This window comes from Microcaecilia unicolor, chromosome 5 (assembly GCF_901765095.1).
Source record: "Microcaecilia unicolor chromosome 5, aMicUni1.1, whole genome shotgun sequence".
Classification (NCBI taxonomy): domain Eukaryota; kingdom Metazoa; phylum Chordata; class Amphibia; order Gymnophiona; family Siphonopidae; genus Microcaecilia; species Microcaecilia unicolor.
In genome coordinates this window covers 258,725,348-258,738,450 of record NC_044035.1, presented here as the reverse complement: position 1 = coordinate 258,738,450, position 13,103 = coordinate 258,725,348, and the positions used below count along the sequence as shown (strand labels likewise).

Sequence of the window (13,103 nt, the reverse complement as noted above, 5' to 3'; positions counted from 1 at the left end):
GTGCTAATTAACATCAATAACGTCCATTTATTGCCGTTAATTGTCTCTTTAACCAGTTAATTTGGGTGACCTTTATAGAATCCAGGGGTATGTGATTTGTGTGCTCACATTATAGAGTACCACTGTACATAGAGCACTTATGGGTGTGAACGTGACAGTCATGCATACAAGTGTTAGTGTCCCATACACTCAGTGCACAAATGGTGCTTACATTTAGGTGCTAAGATTATAGAGTTAGCCATCTATCTCCCCATGTGTCTTTATAATATAGTAGTGAAAGCAGCCGAAATTGCACCTACCTTGCAGGAACAGACAATTATACCTGCTCTAGAGCTACTGTAAATGTTTGCATCTAGATTAATTATGTACAAGTGTATTTTATAATCCGTGTGTACATGCAAACTCCACCCCTGTACATGCTTCCTTGCTAAGTATGTACCATCATGTCATGGCACCTAGTTTTTCACCATATATGCACATTAATGCAAAAAGCAAAGCGTTAAATTTACATGAATCCTTTTACACATCTCTCTTGAAAGCCTTTTCCACTCCAATGAAGCTAGTCCCTTCAAAGTTTTAGCTGTAGTGAAAACCAGTGTAAGTTGTTTTCTTGATGGAATCTTCAATAAAAAGTTATTTCGAAACCATAGAGAGCAGGACAGAATACAGAGTTCAATAAATTTGTATAAGATGGAGCTAATTCCTATATCACCTTATAAACCATAAGGAATTTAAACCTTACTCTCAGATGATCTAGTAACCAGTATAATTCTGCTAGTAACATTTTAAAAGAATCCAGGAATGTAAAACCTTTGAACTTAAAATGATAAAATATTTTGACACCCACCAGACGGGACTTAACAAAGATCTGGGTTTCCACCACTTTGCTGCCTTTCTTTCTTTTTTTTTTAATGATTTTTGTCACAATATTTTGAATAAATTGCAATCTAGTAAGATTTTTTTTTTTTTTAGTCATACTAGCGTTAAATTACAGCAGTCTAAGATATAAATAACTACTGCTTGAACTGCTTGTCTGAAATCCACTTCAGATAAGTAAGGTCTAATCTTCCAAATAGGCTGCAATTTCTAACCAAATAATCGTTAATGTCCTTTTCCATTATCGGACTGGAAACCTGTTTTACCCCGAGACTAGTGAATTATTTCCCTATTGATCAAAGAATCCTTTAGTGGCATTTTGAACTGCCTTCCCTCCAAGTCAGAGTATGTTCATTTTGCCAGGATTTAACAGCCAGTTATCTTCCTTCCATTCTTGGATCAGCGCCAAAGTTTGAGTGCCTCCCATAAACCCTATCCAATGAATCATTAATAGGAATAATCTGACTATCATCTGCATAGGAATAATGAATTGGACCTAACTTTTCCAATAACTGATCCAGCGGTTGAAGATGAATGTTAAATAATATGGGAGATGATGGGGTCACCCTGAATGATTCCATATTCTAATTGCCATTGTTTCGAACAATTGACCACCAGCCGTACCTTACAAAATGTCTCTGTTTCAGTAGCTCTGAGAACCATTTCAACACTTCTCTTGAAATGGTCAACTGAAATAGTTTCAACAAAAGATCATGATCTACAATATTGAATGTTGCTGTGAGATCTACTTGAATTTATTTATTTATTTTATTTGTTACATTTGTATCCCACATTTTCCCACCTATTTGCAGGCTCAATGTGGCTTACATAGTACCGTATCAGCGTTCGCCAATTCCGTTATGAACAAATACAAGGTGGTGTGGTAGAATAAGGTTCATGTGTGACAGATACATTAGGGGATCTTAGAGAGGAAGAGATAAGTTATGTCCATTACGAGCTTTGGTTTCGTTGTGTTGCAGATATTCAGGCTTTTATGTTGGGTCGGTGGGGTATGCCTTTTTAAACAGGTTTGTTTTTCGTGATTTCTGGAAATTTACGTGGTCATACGTTTTTACGACTTTTGGTAGTGCGTTTCATAGTTGTGCGCTTAAATAGGAAAAGCTAGATGCATAAGTTGATTTGTGTTTGATTCCTTTGCAGCTTGGGTAGTGGAGATTTAGGTATGTTTGAGCTGATCCTATTGTGTTTCTGATTGGCAGGTCTATGAGGTCTGTCATGTATCTCGGGGCTTCGCCATAAATGAACCAGGGTACAGATTTTGAAAGCAATACGTTCTTTGATTGGGAGCCAGTGCACTTTTTCTCGGAGGGGTTTGGTGCTTTCAAACCACGTTTTTCCAAATATAAGCCTGTCTGCTGTGTTTTGAGCGGTCTGAAGTTTCTTTATGATTTGTTCTTTGCATCCCGCATAAATTCCATTGCAGTAGTCTGCGTGGCTTAGTACCATTGATTGTATCAAGTTATGGAATATTTCCCTCGGGAAGAATGGTTTCATGCGTTTGAGTTTCCACATTGAGTGAAACATTTTCTTTATTGTGGATTTCGCTTGGTTCTCTAGTGAGAGGTTCCGGTCGATTGTAATGCTGAGAATTTTCAGGCTGCCTAAGATAGGAAGGGTGTATCCTGGGGTGTTTGTTTGTGGTTTTTGCGTGTTGTGTTGGGATGAGATGGTGAGACAGTGTGTTTTTTCTGTGTTGAGTTTTAGTTGGAATGCATTTGCCCCATGAGTTCATGATGTTCAAGTTGAGCTTGATTTCGTTGGTGATTTCTGCCAGACCATGTTTGTAAGGGATGTATATTGTGACGTTGTCTGCGTAGATGAATGGGTTAAGGCCTTGGTTGGATAAGGACTTGGCTAGTGGGGTCATCATAAGGTTGAAAAGGATCGATTATAATGGTGATCCTTGTGGTACTCCGCAGTCTGCTTTCCACGGTGATGATATGGTTGAGCTTGATTTCACTTGATATATTCTAGTGGTTAGGAAACCCTTGATACATTTAAGTGTGTTTCCACCAATCCCGAAGTAATCTAGGAGTCTTAGTAGTATTTTATGGTTGACCATGTCAAACGCACTAGACATGTTGAATTGAAGGAGAAGTATGCTTTTACCTGTTGCTATTTCCTGCTTGAACGTAGTTAGGAGAGTAATTAATACTGTTTCGGTGCTATGTAGGAGGCGAAATCCTGATTGTGATTCATGTAGTATTGTGAATTTGTTTATGTAATCATTAAGTTGTTTGGTTACCATGCTTTCCAGTAATTTGACTACCAGTGGGATAGATGCTACTGGGCGGTAGTTGGTGATTTCATTCGTTTTTTTTCTTGGTGTCTTTTGGGATAGGTGTGAGTAGGATGTTGCCTTTTTCCTTTGGGAAGAGACCTTGTTGAAGTATATAGTTTAAGTGGGATGTGAGGTCTGCTATGAAGCGGTGGGGGGGCGGATTTTATTAGGTAACTGGGGCAGGTATCCAGTTAACAGTGAGTGTTGGAGAACCTGTTAATCGCCTGGGTTACTGTATCGGCGATGAGGAGAGCGAAGTTTGACCAGGTTCGGTCCACTGGGTATTCACCAGGGGTTGGGTCCAAACCATCCATGAAGTTTTCGGTATTCGTGTTGTCCTGAGGTAGAGTTTTGCGTAGGTTTGCAATTTTTTTGTTGAGGAAAGCGTGGGGTACAAATGTAACAAAAAAAAAAGTATTTAGCAAGATTGTCTGCAGATGGGATGTCAGTATTGGTTTTGGTGGCCGGAGTTATGTCTAGTAGTTTGTTCACGAGTTGGTATAGTTTCTTCATGTCTTTGTAGTCCGGCCCTATTTTGGTTTTATAGTATGACCTTTTGGTCTGTCTTATTGCATATTTCTATTTTCTTTGTATTTGTTTCCATGCGTTGTGTGTGTGTTATCTTTTATTTTTTTCCATGCGTGTTCGAGTTTCCTGGACTGTTTTTAATTTTTTCCGTTCTTCGTTGAACCATGGTATTGAGTTATGTCTGCTTGAGGTTCTTGTTCATAAGGGTGCTGTTTCATCTAATATGCTTCTACATCTTTTATCCCATTCTGAGAGGTAGTATATAGAGTCCGTTTGAGTTGTCCAGTTGTTATTGTATATCTGTTGCCAGAATGTTTCTGGGTCTATTTGGCCTCTTGTGCTGTGGGTTATGTGTTCTTGTATGCGAAGAGAACCCCTTTTCCGCCGTTTTAGGGATAGGTTTAGTTTGTAATGGTCGGGCCATGGTATTCTGTCCATTTAGTTTCTGTTATTAGGTTCTGGTCTGTGGACAGTTTGTGTAACATGAGGTCAAGTGTGTGTCCTTTCACATGGGTTGTTTGCATGTGTGGCCATTTAAGATCCCATAAGTGAAGGAAGTCCTTGCATGGTGGTCTGTAAAAGAGTACCCAATTTAGGTGGTCGAGCAGGGTTTTGTGGTGGATTTTGATTGAGGCTATTTCGAGTTGGGTTGTTCTGGACTCGGCAATGGTTTTGATGGTAAAATGGGATCGATAGATTAGTGCTATGCCTCCGCCTCTCTTTTCCTTTCTCGTCCAGTGACTGATTTTGTAACCTGGAGGGCATAGCTTTAGGATTATAGGGTCCTCTTGATCATGGATCCAGGTTTTAGTGATGAAGAGTAGATTGTTTTTCTGACATGATCCAGTCTGTTACTGTTGTTTTTTGGTGTGGGTCTTCTGTGTTTGGTGTTATGTGGACTTTTGTCAATTGTCGTTTTAGTTTGTGTGGATTTTTTATGATCTTTCTTTCCCTTCTGTTGAGGTTGTCTGTTTGTGTTCTTCCATCGTTTTGGTTGTTGTCAGTGTGGTGAAGTATGGTTTATCTCTTCAGTCTATGATAGTTATGTAGTATTGGTATGGTGTTACTTTCTGCGAGTGGGGTGGTTAGTGTTACGTGGATCAGCGATAAGGAGTAGATTGCTAGGAGTAGTTTGATGGTATTCATTATGGTTTCAATTCACTTTTGGCTGCAAGTAGGCCGTGTTTGATAGGGTGCGTGGTAGGACTTTGTTCTTTGTGATGGAAGCTTGTGTTCTGGTCTTGGGTGGTTTATGTATTTTCAGCTTGCCTTGAGCTATTGAGATCAATAGTTGCTCCGGTCCTGTATGATATTGGTGAGCGGAGGAGGTGGGGGGGGGGGGGGGGGAAAGTTCTTTGTCTCCGGTTAGCTAGTTACTTCCACTGTGAAGTTTCAGTGTCTTGAGGGTGTCTGAAGTCTCTTTCTTTCTAAGGTTTCAATTATTGAATAAATAATTAATAAGCCAGTTTCCCTCATATCTTTCGGATAGTGCAAGTCCTCCAAAATGGTAGCAATTACAATTTCAGCAGTAAAATTTTAATCTGATGCCAGATTGTGTTGATGCTGATGATAATTCATAATTAACAATGTGAGGCTGGTGCCGTTTGGCAACAGTTGCATACAGAATTTTAGCTAGCATTGATAAATTTGGTATAGGCTGATAGTTTGCTCAAATGTCAGAATCCACTTTGAGCGCATAATATAATATCTTTAAAAGGAGTAGGATTGCTTACAGGCTAAAACAATTTTTAACTTAACTGACCATTTAGTCAGGCAGTAGTACCTTTAACAACATTTTGAAGGACATGGGTGTGTCGCAAATTCCTTTACCAAACTTGGACAAGAGTTGGTAGATCTTATTATTAAAAAAAAAAACCTGAAATTGGATTCACAAAGCAGTCACCCCTTACACCTTTCAAACGTTCATCCTCCACCACTGTGTCTTCTATAACCTCCAATCTCCCAGTGGCTAATAGGAAAGAGAGATGGAAATGCAAGGCCTTGCCAATATTTTCTTAGTTCCCCCAAAACTCCCAACTAATTAATAATGATCCACAGTTTGTTTTTTTCAGAGCAGGTGGCATAAGAAAATAACATTGGCGTGCTCTAGAGTAGGTAATGAAAGGATCAGAGCAGGTGCACAAAAATACCATTGTTTTTATTCAAAGCCCAAACTGTAGTATAAAAAGATGGCTGAAGAACTGGATCTCCTCAGTGATGTTTGAAACAAACTAGCTTTATCCCCTGAGGACCCTGGCAACAAACACATTTCTGCTGTGGGAAGGTTTGCCTTATTTGTTAGTTAGCAGAGCTCCTGTGAGGTTTTTACTATTTTTCAAAGCAGCACAACCCAAGACCAGTGTGAAAGCTAGTTCATACTCAACTAAAAGGTCTTTAAGGTATGAGAGCCTACGACTAACTGGGTGATAATTTTTTTGAAAGCTAAAGCATGATAAGTTGCTGGGGTTTTCTTATGATATCACAGGCCTTCTTAAATCGAGGAAAACTGACAATTTTCATTTTGAAAATAAAAATACTCTCCTGCAGACATCTTTGTGAAAAGCGAAGAAATTGAGGGCCACGTCTTGTGGGAGAGTGGCAAGCATGCAGTTCATTTTAATGAAAGACCTCGGGGTCTGTCATTAACCCACACATGTGGTGTCACACCCATCTATAATAAAAGTGCAAACTTCCAAAGTTGTCTTTTATTCTGCTTAAAAGAAAGAAAAAAAGTTCAGCACATATTATGAAAGTGCAGCAATTTTGTTGACAGGGTGATTGCTGCTAGAATCCTAGAGCTCTTTAAAGGGAGGCAAGGGAAGAGACTAGATAAATTCATGTGTTTGAAGGGGGCAGATGAAATAGTAGGTTAAACTATAATTTCAGCCAGCAATCTGTTTTTCTGGCACTGCCTGTATTTTTCCATAATTTTTGTCTTCACTTATATGTATAGAACTTTTTTCAATCCATTTAAGCACAAGCTTTGTTTTTGAACCAAGGGTGTGTTTGCCTACGATTTCCTCCCATGTTCCCCTGCAGGGCTATCAGACTGCGAAATGTCAAGTTACCCAATCGTTGACATTTGTCTTGCATTGTGATGTCATAAACACTCATTTCAAGTATCACTGAGACAATGAAACTATTGCAAGAGGCCACATGTGAAAAAGGCAAGGTGCTTTCCAAATTACTGCTTGGGACAATCCAAGGGTTCTGGATCTGTTCATGTGCTCTGGGGCTGTGCTCTGTCTAAGAGTTTGCTCATTCATTCAAGAAGGTGATGCTTTCTGTACAAAAAGAAACTGAAAGATGATATGATAGATAGGATAGAGATTTGGAGGAAATTGGATAAATTACTTCTTTACTGAAGGGCTAGTAAATGCTTGGAATTAGTTACCAGCAGAGGTGGAAAAGCCAGTTTTGACAGAATTCAAGCATGCTTGGTACAGACAAGAGGGGAGATGACTGTAGATCAGCAGGGAGGGGGCAGCTGGGTGGGCAGTGCCCAAAGCTCATATGTTACAATGATTTTTACCACTTCTGTGTTTCAGAGCTACAAAGGTTTTACCTTTACCATTGTATTTTTTGGATCGGGATTTCTGTTGTTGTGGAACGGTGGTGTCTCAGCGTACTTGGTTCTGATTCAGAAATCCAGTGACTTGATAGGGAGGTGGTTCTATGACTTTAACTCTTTTCCCAGATAAGGATAATATTGGACAGGCAGGAAGCGACCCAGATGCTGCTGCTGTGCTCTCTGCCCCATGCTCAGGCATCTCTTTACAGTTATGACAATTTGACAGATTGTAGCTTTCCCTTCCACCGCTTCCTGTTTTTATATTTCATTGAAAGTTCAAGTTCATGGTGATTCCCAGCATATGACTGAAAAACACCCAAATATCCTAAAGCTGCGAGTCCATGTGCTTCTTGTTTCTATCCACCCCAACTGATGGTAGTCTTCTCCGGCCTTCTTTCTTGTTTTACTTTGGCCAGAATTAATGTATGATATTTGAAAATGAAAAGGGCCTAGGATTTGTCCTGACCAGGCCAACAGGGTGTGTGTCTCTCATGTGTCAGGTTTAGCCGATGTGGGTAGAGCGCTTCAGGGAGACTTTGGATCCCAGTTCAGGGTCATCATGCTTTGAAGTAACTTAGTTAAAGCATCCATAAACCTACAGAGGGAAATTTTCAGTAAGGTGTCTAGCTGGAAGGATATGCTTGCATATCGCATAGATCAAGGTGGTTATTAAACACAAGGTATCCACATATTCAGAACTGGAAAACTGGGTTGTTTCATGAGTTAATGTAGGCATGTACACGTGGGCAAAGTAAAATGGAGGCCTAATATTATATTTATTTGGCAGTATGCAGGTCACACAATATGGAGGTAATTGTATAAGCAAGATGCCAATGTTTTAAAGCACCAAGAACACATGTAAATTAGATTAGGTTAGGGTATTTATTCTTGGTATACCAGTATTAACTGACCCATAGACCAAAGCAAAATTAAATAAAAGAAAGTAAAAGAGGAACTTGAATATGTTAATAGGAAAGGTAATCAGTCACACCAGGAGAGTTAGAGAGAGATAGCAGAAAAGATACTCACACCACTCTTGATGACCCCAGCAGCTCAAAGGGTAAATGTAAATAAAGATTAAAATCTACCAAGAGATTTCTTTGCATGTATATTTCATCGGAGGTTGTTCCATAGCCATGGAGCCGAAAAGAAAAATGCACAATCTATTTGTACCCGAGGCAATGGAGGGTTAAGTGACTTGCCCAAGATCTCGAGGAGCGGTAATGGGATTTCAGACCAGGCTTCCCTAGTTCTCAGCCCAGTGCTCTAACCATTAGGATCTTCCTCCACTCTGGCATATATGTGCATATATAAATGCTGATATTCTGCCTATGGGCTAATTCTCTAATTCTGGCCGTATATAGACGATTTACTCAACGTTTTCCCTTTATCAGAAGATTTATAACTATAATATGTATGTACTAAATTGTCTGGATTATAAGCCACATTGATCCTGAACTCTGTTTGGGATAATGCCGGATACAAACGCCATTCTAAATAAATAAATACACAGGCACTCCAATGTGATGTTGCATAGTTTGAAGGTGGTAGAATCTGGGCAGAGTTTGAGCGAGATGTACAGTTAACTCGATACCATGGTTCAATGACAAACTAAAAAAACTGAAAACACAAACCAGGAAACTTGAACGAGCATGGAAAAAAATAAGATGAACATACACTCAATGCATGGATACAAATACATAGGAAATACAAATATGCAATAAGACAAACCTAAAGGTCATACTACAAATCTAAAATAGGACCAGGTTACAAAGATTTAAAGAAACTATTCCAACTCGTAAATAAGTTACTAGACACCACCCCTATCACCACAACCAATACAGACATCCCACCCGCAGACAAACTTGCTAACTAACGAAAAAATAAAGTTACGCAGCACACTTCCTCAGCACAACACTGGCATTGAAAACTTCAACGACCTAGACCTAATCCCTGGTGGATACCCAGCTGACCGCATCTGGACATCATTTACCCTCCTCACCATTGAATCAGTTACACAAGCGACTCATAGGTTCGCCAACACCCACTGCAAACTGGATATATGTCCCAGTCATCTACTTAAGTCCGCCTCCGGCTGCTTCATAGCAGACCTCACATTCCATGCTACAACAAGGCCTCTTCTCCGAGGAATATGGTAACATCCTACTCACCCCAATACCAAAAGACACTAGGAAAAACACAAACGACCTCACCAATTATGGCCCAGTTGCGTCTATCCCACTAGTAGTCAAACTGATGGAAAGCTTGGTGACCAAGCAGCTTACTACACGACTCACAATCAGGATTCCACCCCCACCACAGTACTGAAACTGTCCTAGTTACACTCCTGGCGAAATTAAAGCAGGAAATAGCCACAGGTAAAAGCATACTCCTACTCCAATTTGACACGTCGAGCACATTCGACATGGTAAACCACAGTATACTACTAAGACTCCTTGGCCACTTTGGGATTGATGGAAACGTATTCAATTGGATCAAGGGTTTTCTAACTACTAGAACATACCAAGTAAAATGAAACTCATATCACCACCGTGGAAAGCCTGCGGAGTACCCCAAGAATCACCAATACTCTTCAATATAATGATGATCCCACTGGCAAAATCCCTATCCAATCGAGGCCTCAACCCGTTCATCTACGCAGATGACGTTACACTCTACATTCCCTTCAGACATGACTTAACAGAAATAACCAATGAAATCAATGACGGCCTGAACATCATGGACTCTTGGGCAAATTAATTCCAACTGAAACTGAACACTGAAAAAACACACTGCCTCATCCTCTCATCTCAACATAACAAGTACAAACCCACAACCATAAACACCCCAGGACACACCCTCCCTACCTCAGACAGCCTAAAAATACTCTGAGTCACAATCGACCGCAACCTTACCCTTGAGAGCCAAGTAAACTCCGTAATAAAGAAAGTGTTCTACTCAATGTGGAAACTTAAACGATTAAAGCCTTTCTTCCCGAGAGAAATTTTTCGAAACCCAATACAATCAGTGGTCCTAAGTCATGCAGATTACTGCAACGGAATCTACGCGGGATGCAAAGATCAACTCACAAAAAATCTCTAGACCGCCCAAAACACAGCAGCCAGGCTGATATTTGGTAAAACACGATTTGAAAGTGTCAAACCCCTCCGAGAAAAGCTGCACTGGCTCCCAGTCAAAGAAAGGATCATCTTCAAAATCTGCACCCTGGTCCACAAAATTATCTACTGCGTAGTCCCAGGATACATGATAGACCTCATAGATCTACCAACCAGGAACAGAATCCGATCATCATGATCATACCTAAACCTACACTACCCTAATTGCAAAGGACTTAAATAAAAAACAACTTACGCATCCTACTTCTCCTACATAAGCGCACAACTATGGAATGGACTTCCAAAAGCTGTGAAAACAATCCATCACCATTTAAACTTCAGGAAATCACTAAAAACCAACCTCTTCAAAAAGGCTTACCCCACCGATCCACCGTAAATCCCCACACCCAGCAACACAGCATAACCAATGATCTTACTGGACAATATACAATCTACATTCCCTTCGACCCTCATGTTGCCTGATACGCACCTGCCTCATTAGACCACAATGCAGCCGAATTGGTGAATGCTATTACGGTACTATCCTGCTTATAATCGAAATAGAAAAACACCTATATTGTGACCCAAATCGGGAGATAGACGATTATCTCACAAAAACGAATAAAGCGGTATAATCGAAATCCGAATTTGGACGTTTTCAACTGCACTCCGTCGCGGATGCGGACAAAGTTGATGGGGGCGTGTCGAAGGTGTGGTGAAGGCGGAACTGGGACGTGGTTATCTGCCGATCAGAGATGGGCGCCTTTCGCCGATAATGGAAAAAAAATATGCGTTTTTAGCGAGAATTTAGGGCACTTTTCCTGGACCCTGTTTTTCCACGAATAAGGCCCCAAAAAGTGCCCTAAATGACCAGATGACCACTGGAGGGAATCGGGGATGACCTCCCCTGACTCCCCCAGTGGTCACAAACCCCCTCCCACCACAAAATATGCCATTTCTCAACTGTTATTTTCACCCTCAAATGTCATACCCACCTCCCTGGCAGCAGTATGCAGGTCACTGGAGCAGTTATTAGGGGGTGCAGTGGACTTCAGGCAGGTGGACCCAGGCCCATCCCCCCCCACCTGTTACACTTGTGCTGGTAAATGGGAGCCCTCCAAACCACCCCCCCCAAACCCACTGTACCCACATGTAGGTGCCCCCCTTCACCCCTTAGGGCTATAGTAATGGTGTAGACTTGTGGGCAGTGGGTTTTGAGGGGGATTTGGGGGGCTCAACACACAAGGGAAGAGTGCTATGCACCTGGGAGCTGTTTTACCTTTTTTTTTTTTTTTTTTTTTGTAAAAGTGCCCCCTAGGGTGCCCGGTTGGTGTCCTGGCATGTGAGGGGGACCAGTGCACTACGAATCCTGGCCCCTCCCACGAATAAATATCTTGGAGTTATTCGTTTTTGAGTTGGGCGCTTTCATTTTCCATTATCGCTGAAAAACAAAAACGCCCAGCTCAAAAAAAGATAAACGTCCATGTTTTTTGAAAATACGGTTCAGTCCGCCCCTTCACGGACCCGTTCTCTGAGATAAACGCCCATGGAGATAGATGTTTCCGTTCGATTATGCCCCTTCACGTAAGCCACACTGAGCCTGCAAATAGGTGGGAAAATGTGGGGTACAAATGTAACAAATAAATAAAAGTTATGCAGGTGAAGAATAGAATGCTATAATTTTTTATTTTAGCAATTTAGGCACGGGTATTAACACCAGTTCTATGGGTGGGGTAAGTGCTTGCGCCTAAAATTTTTATTTATTTATTTGAATTTTGCGCAAGGTGAGCTACATTCAGGTACACTGGGTATGTGTGTATTTGCCCTGCTATGCTAGTAGGTGCCAAACAAGCATCTTCTTGGTGTGTTAAAATAGGCTGACAGAATTACCATCCAATGGGTCAATGCTCAAAATGTAGCGCTGGCGCTAGAGGCGATTCATAGGGCTCTAGCGTGGGAGACAATGTACGCGCCAAAGATTAGCGCAGATATCATGCAAATGTAGTCAAATGGATGTTAATGAGGTCATTTCCTCTACCCTTCCAGTGCTTTGAGAACAGCACTCAAAAGAGAGCCGCCCTTACTCCTGAGAACCTAACACCAGCTCAGAGCAGGCGTTAGGGTGTTTGAAGAGAGGATTTCTCGCAGTTCTTTCTTTAAAATCTGCTGGGTTTTATTGAATTTGGAAGTAAAAGGAAGCCCATGCTAGCCCCTAAGCGCTGGTAGTGAGAGCCAAATGTGTGTGAGTCAGAGCATACCCAAAAGTGAACGCACACATTGGCGCTTGTTTTCAAATTAAAAAAAAAAAAGTTTGAAAAGCTCATATTTAAAGGCACAGAAAACAGGCGCTAATGTGTGTTTCACTTTCGGGTTTGCCTGGCGCATGCGCACAAGAGCTGAACTTACCACAAAACTCTTCTGCACATGCGTCAAGCATGTTCCCCCCCCCCCCCCCCCCCCCCCCCCTTGCTTTTGTTTTTACAGCGCATATAATTTCAGTACTATTTCCTTTTGAGCATTGGCGAGCTAGTTTTCTGCGCTGTTCCGGCGGTATGGGTTCTGCGCTGTTGGCTTTACTGTGGGAATTCTGAGTATCTGTCTGTAACAGTGACTAAATTTAATCATCTAAGGAATGAAAAAATTACTGAAAACATATACAGTCCAGAAAACAGTTTTTGACAGAAAGAAAACCTAATGAGCTATCCGTGAA

At 41.1% G+C, this 13,103-nt stretch overlaps 1 protein-coding gene across 1 annotated transcript in view; it reads left to right on the top strand.

Moving 5' to 3' along the window:
* Nucleotides 1–13,103, top strand: part of PTGFRN (prostaglandin F2 receptor inhibitor) — a 188,994-nt gene that overhangs the window by 117,362 nt on the left and 58,529 nt on the right. The window lies entirely within an intron of this gene.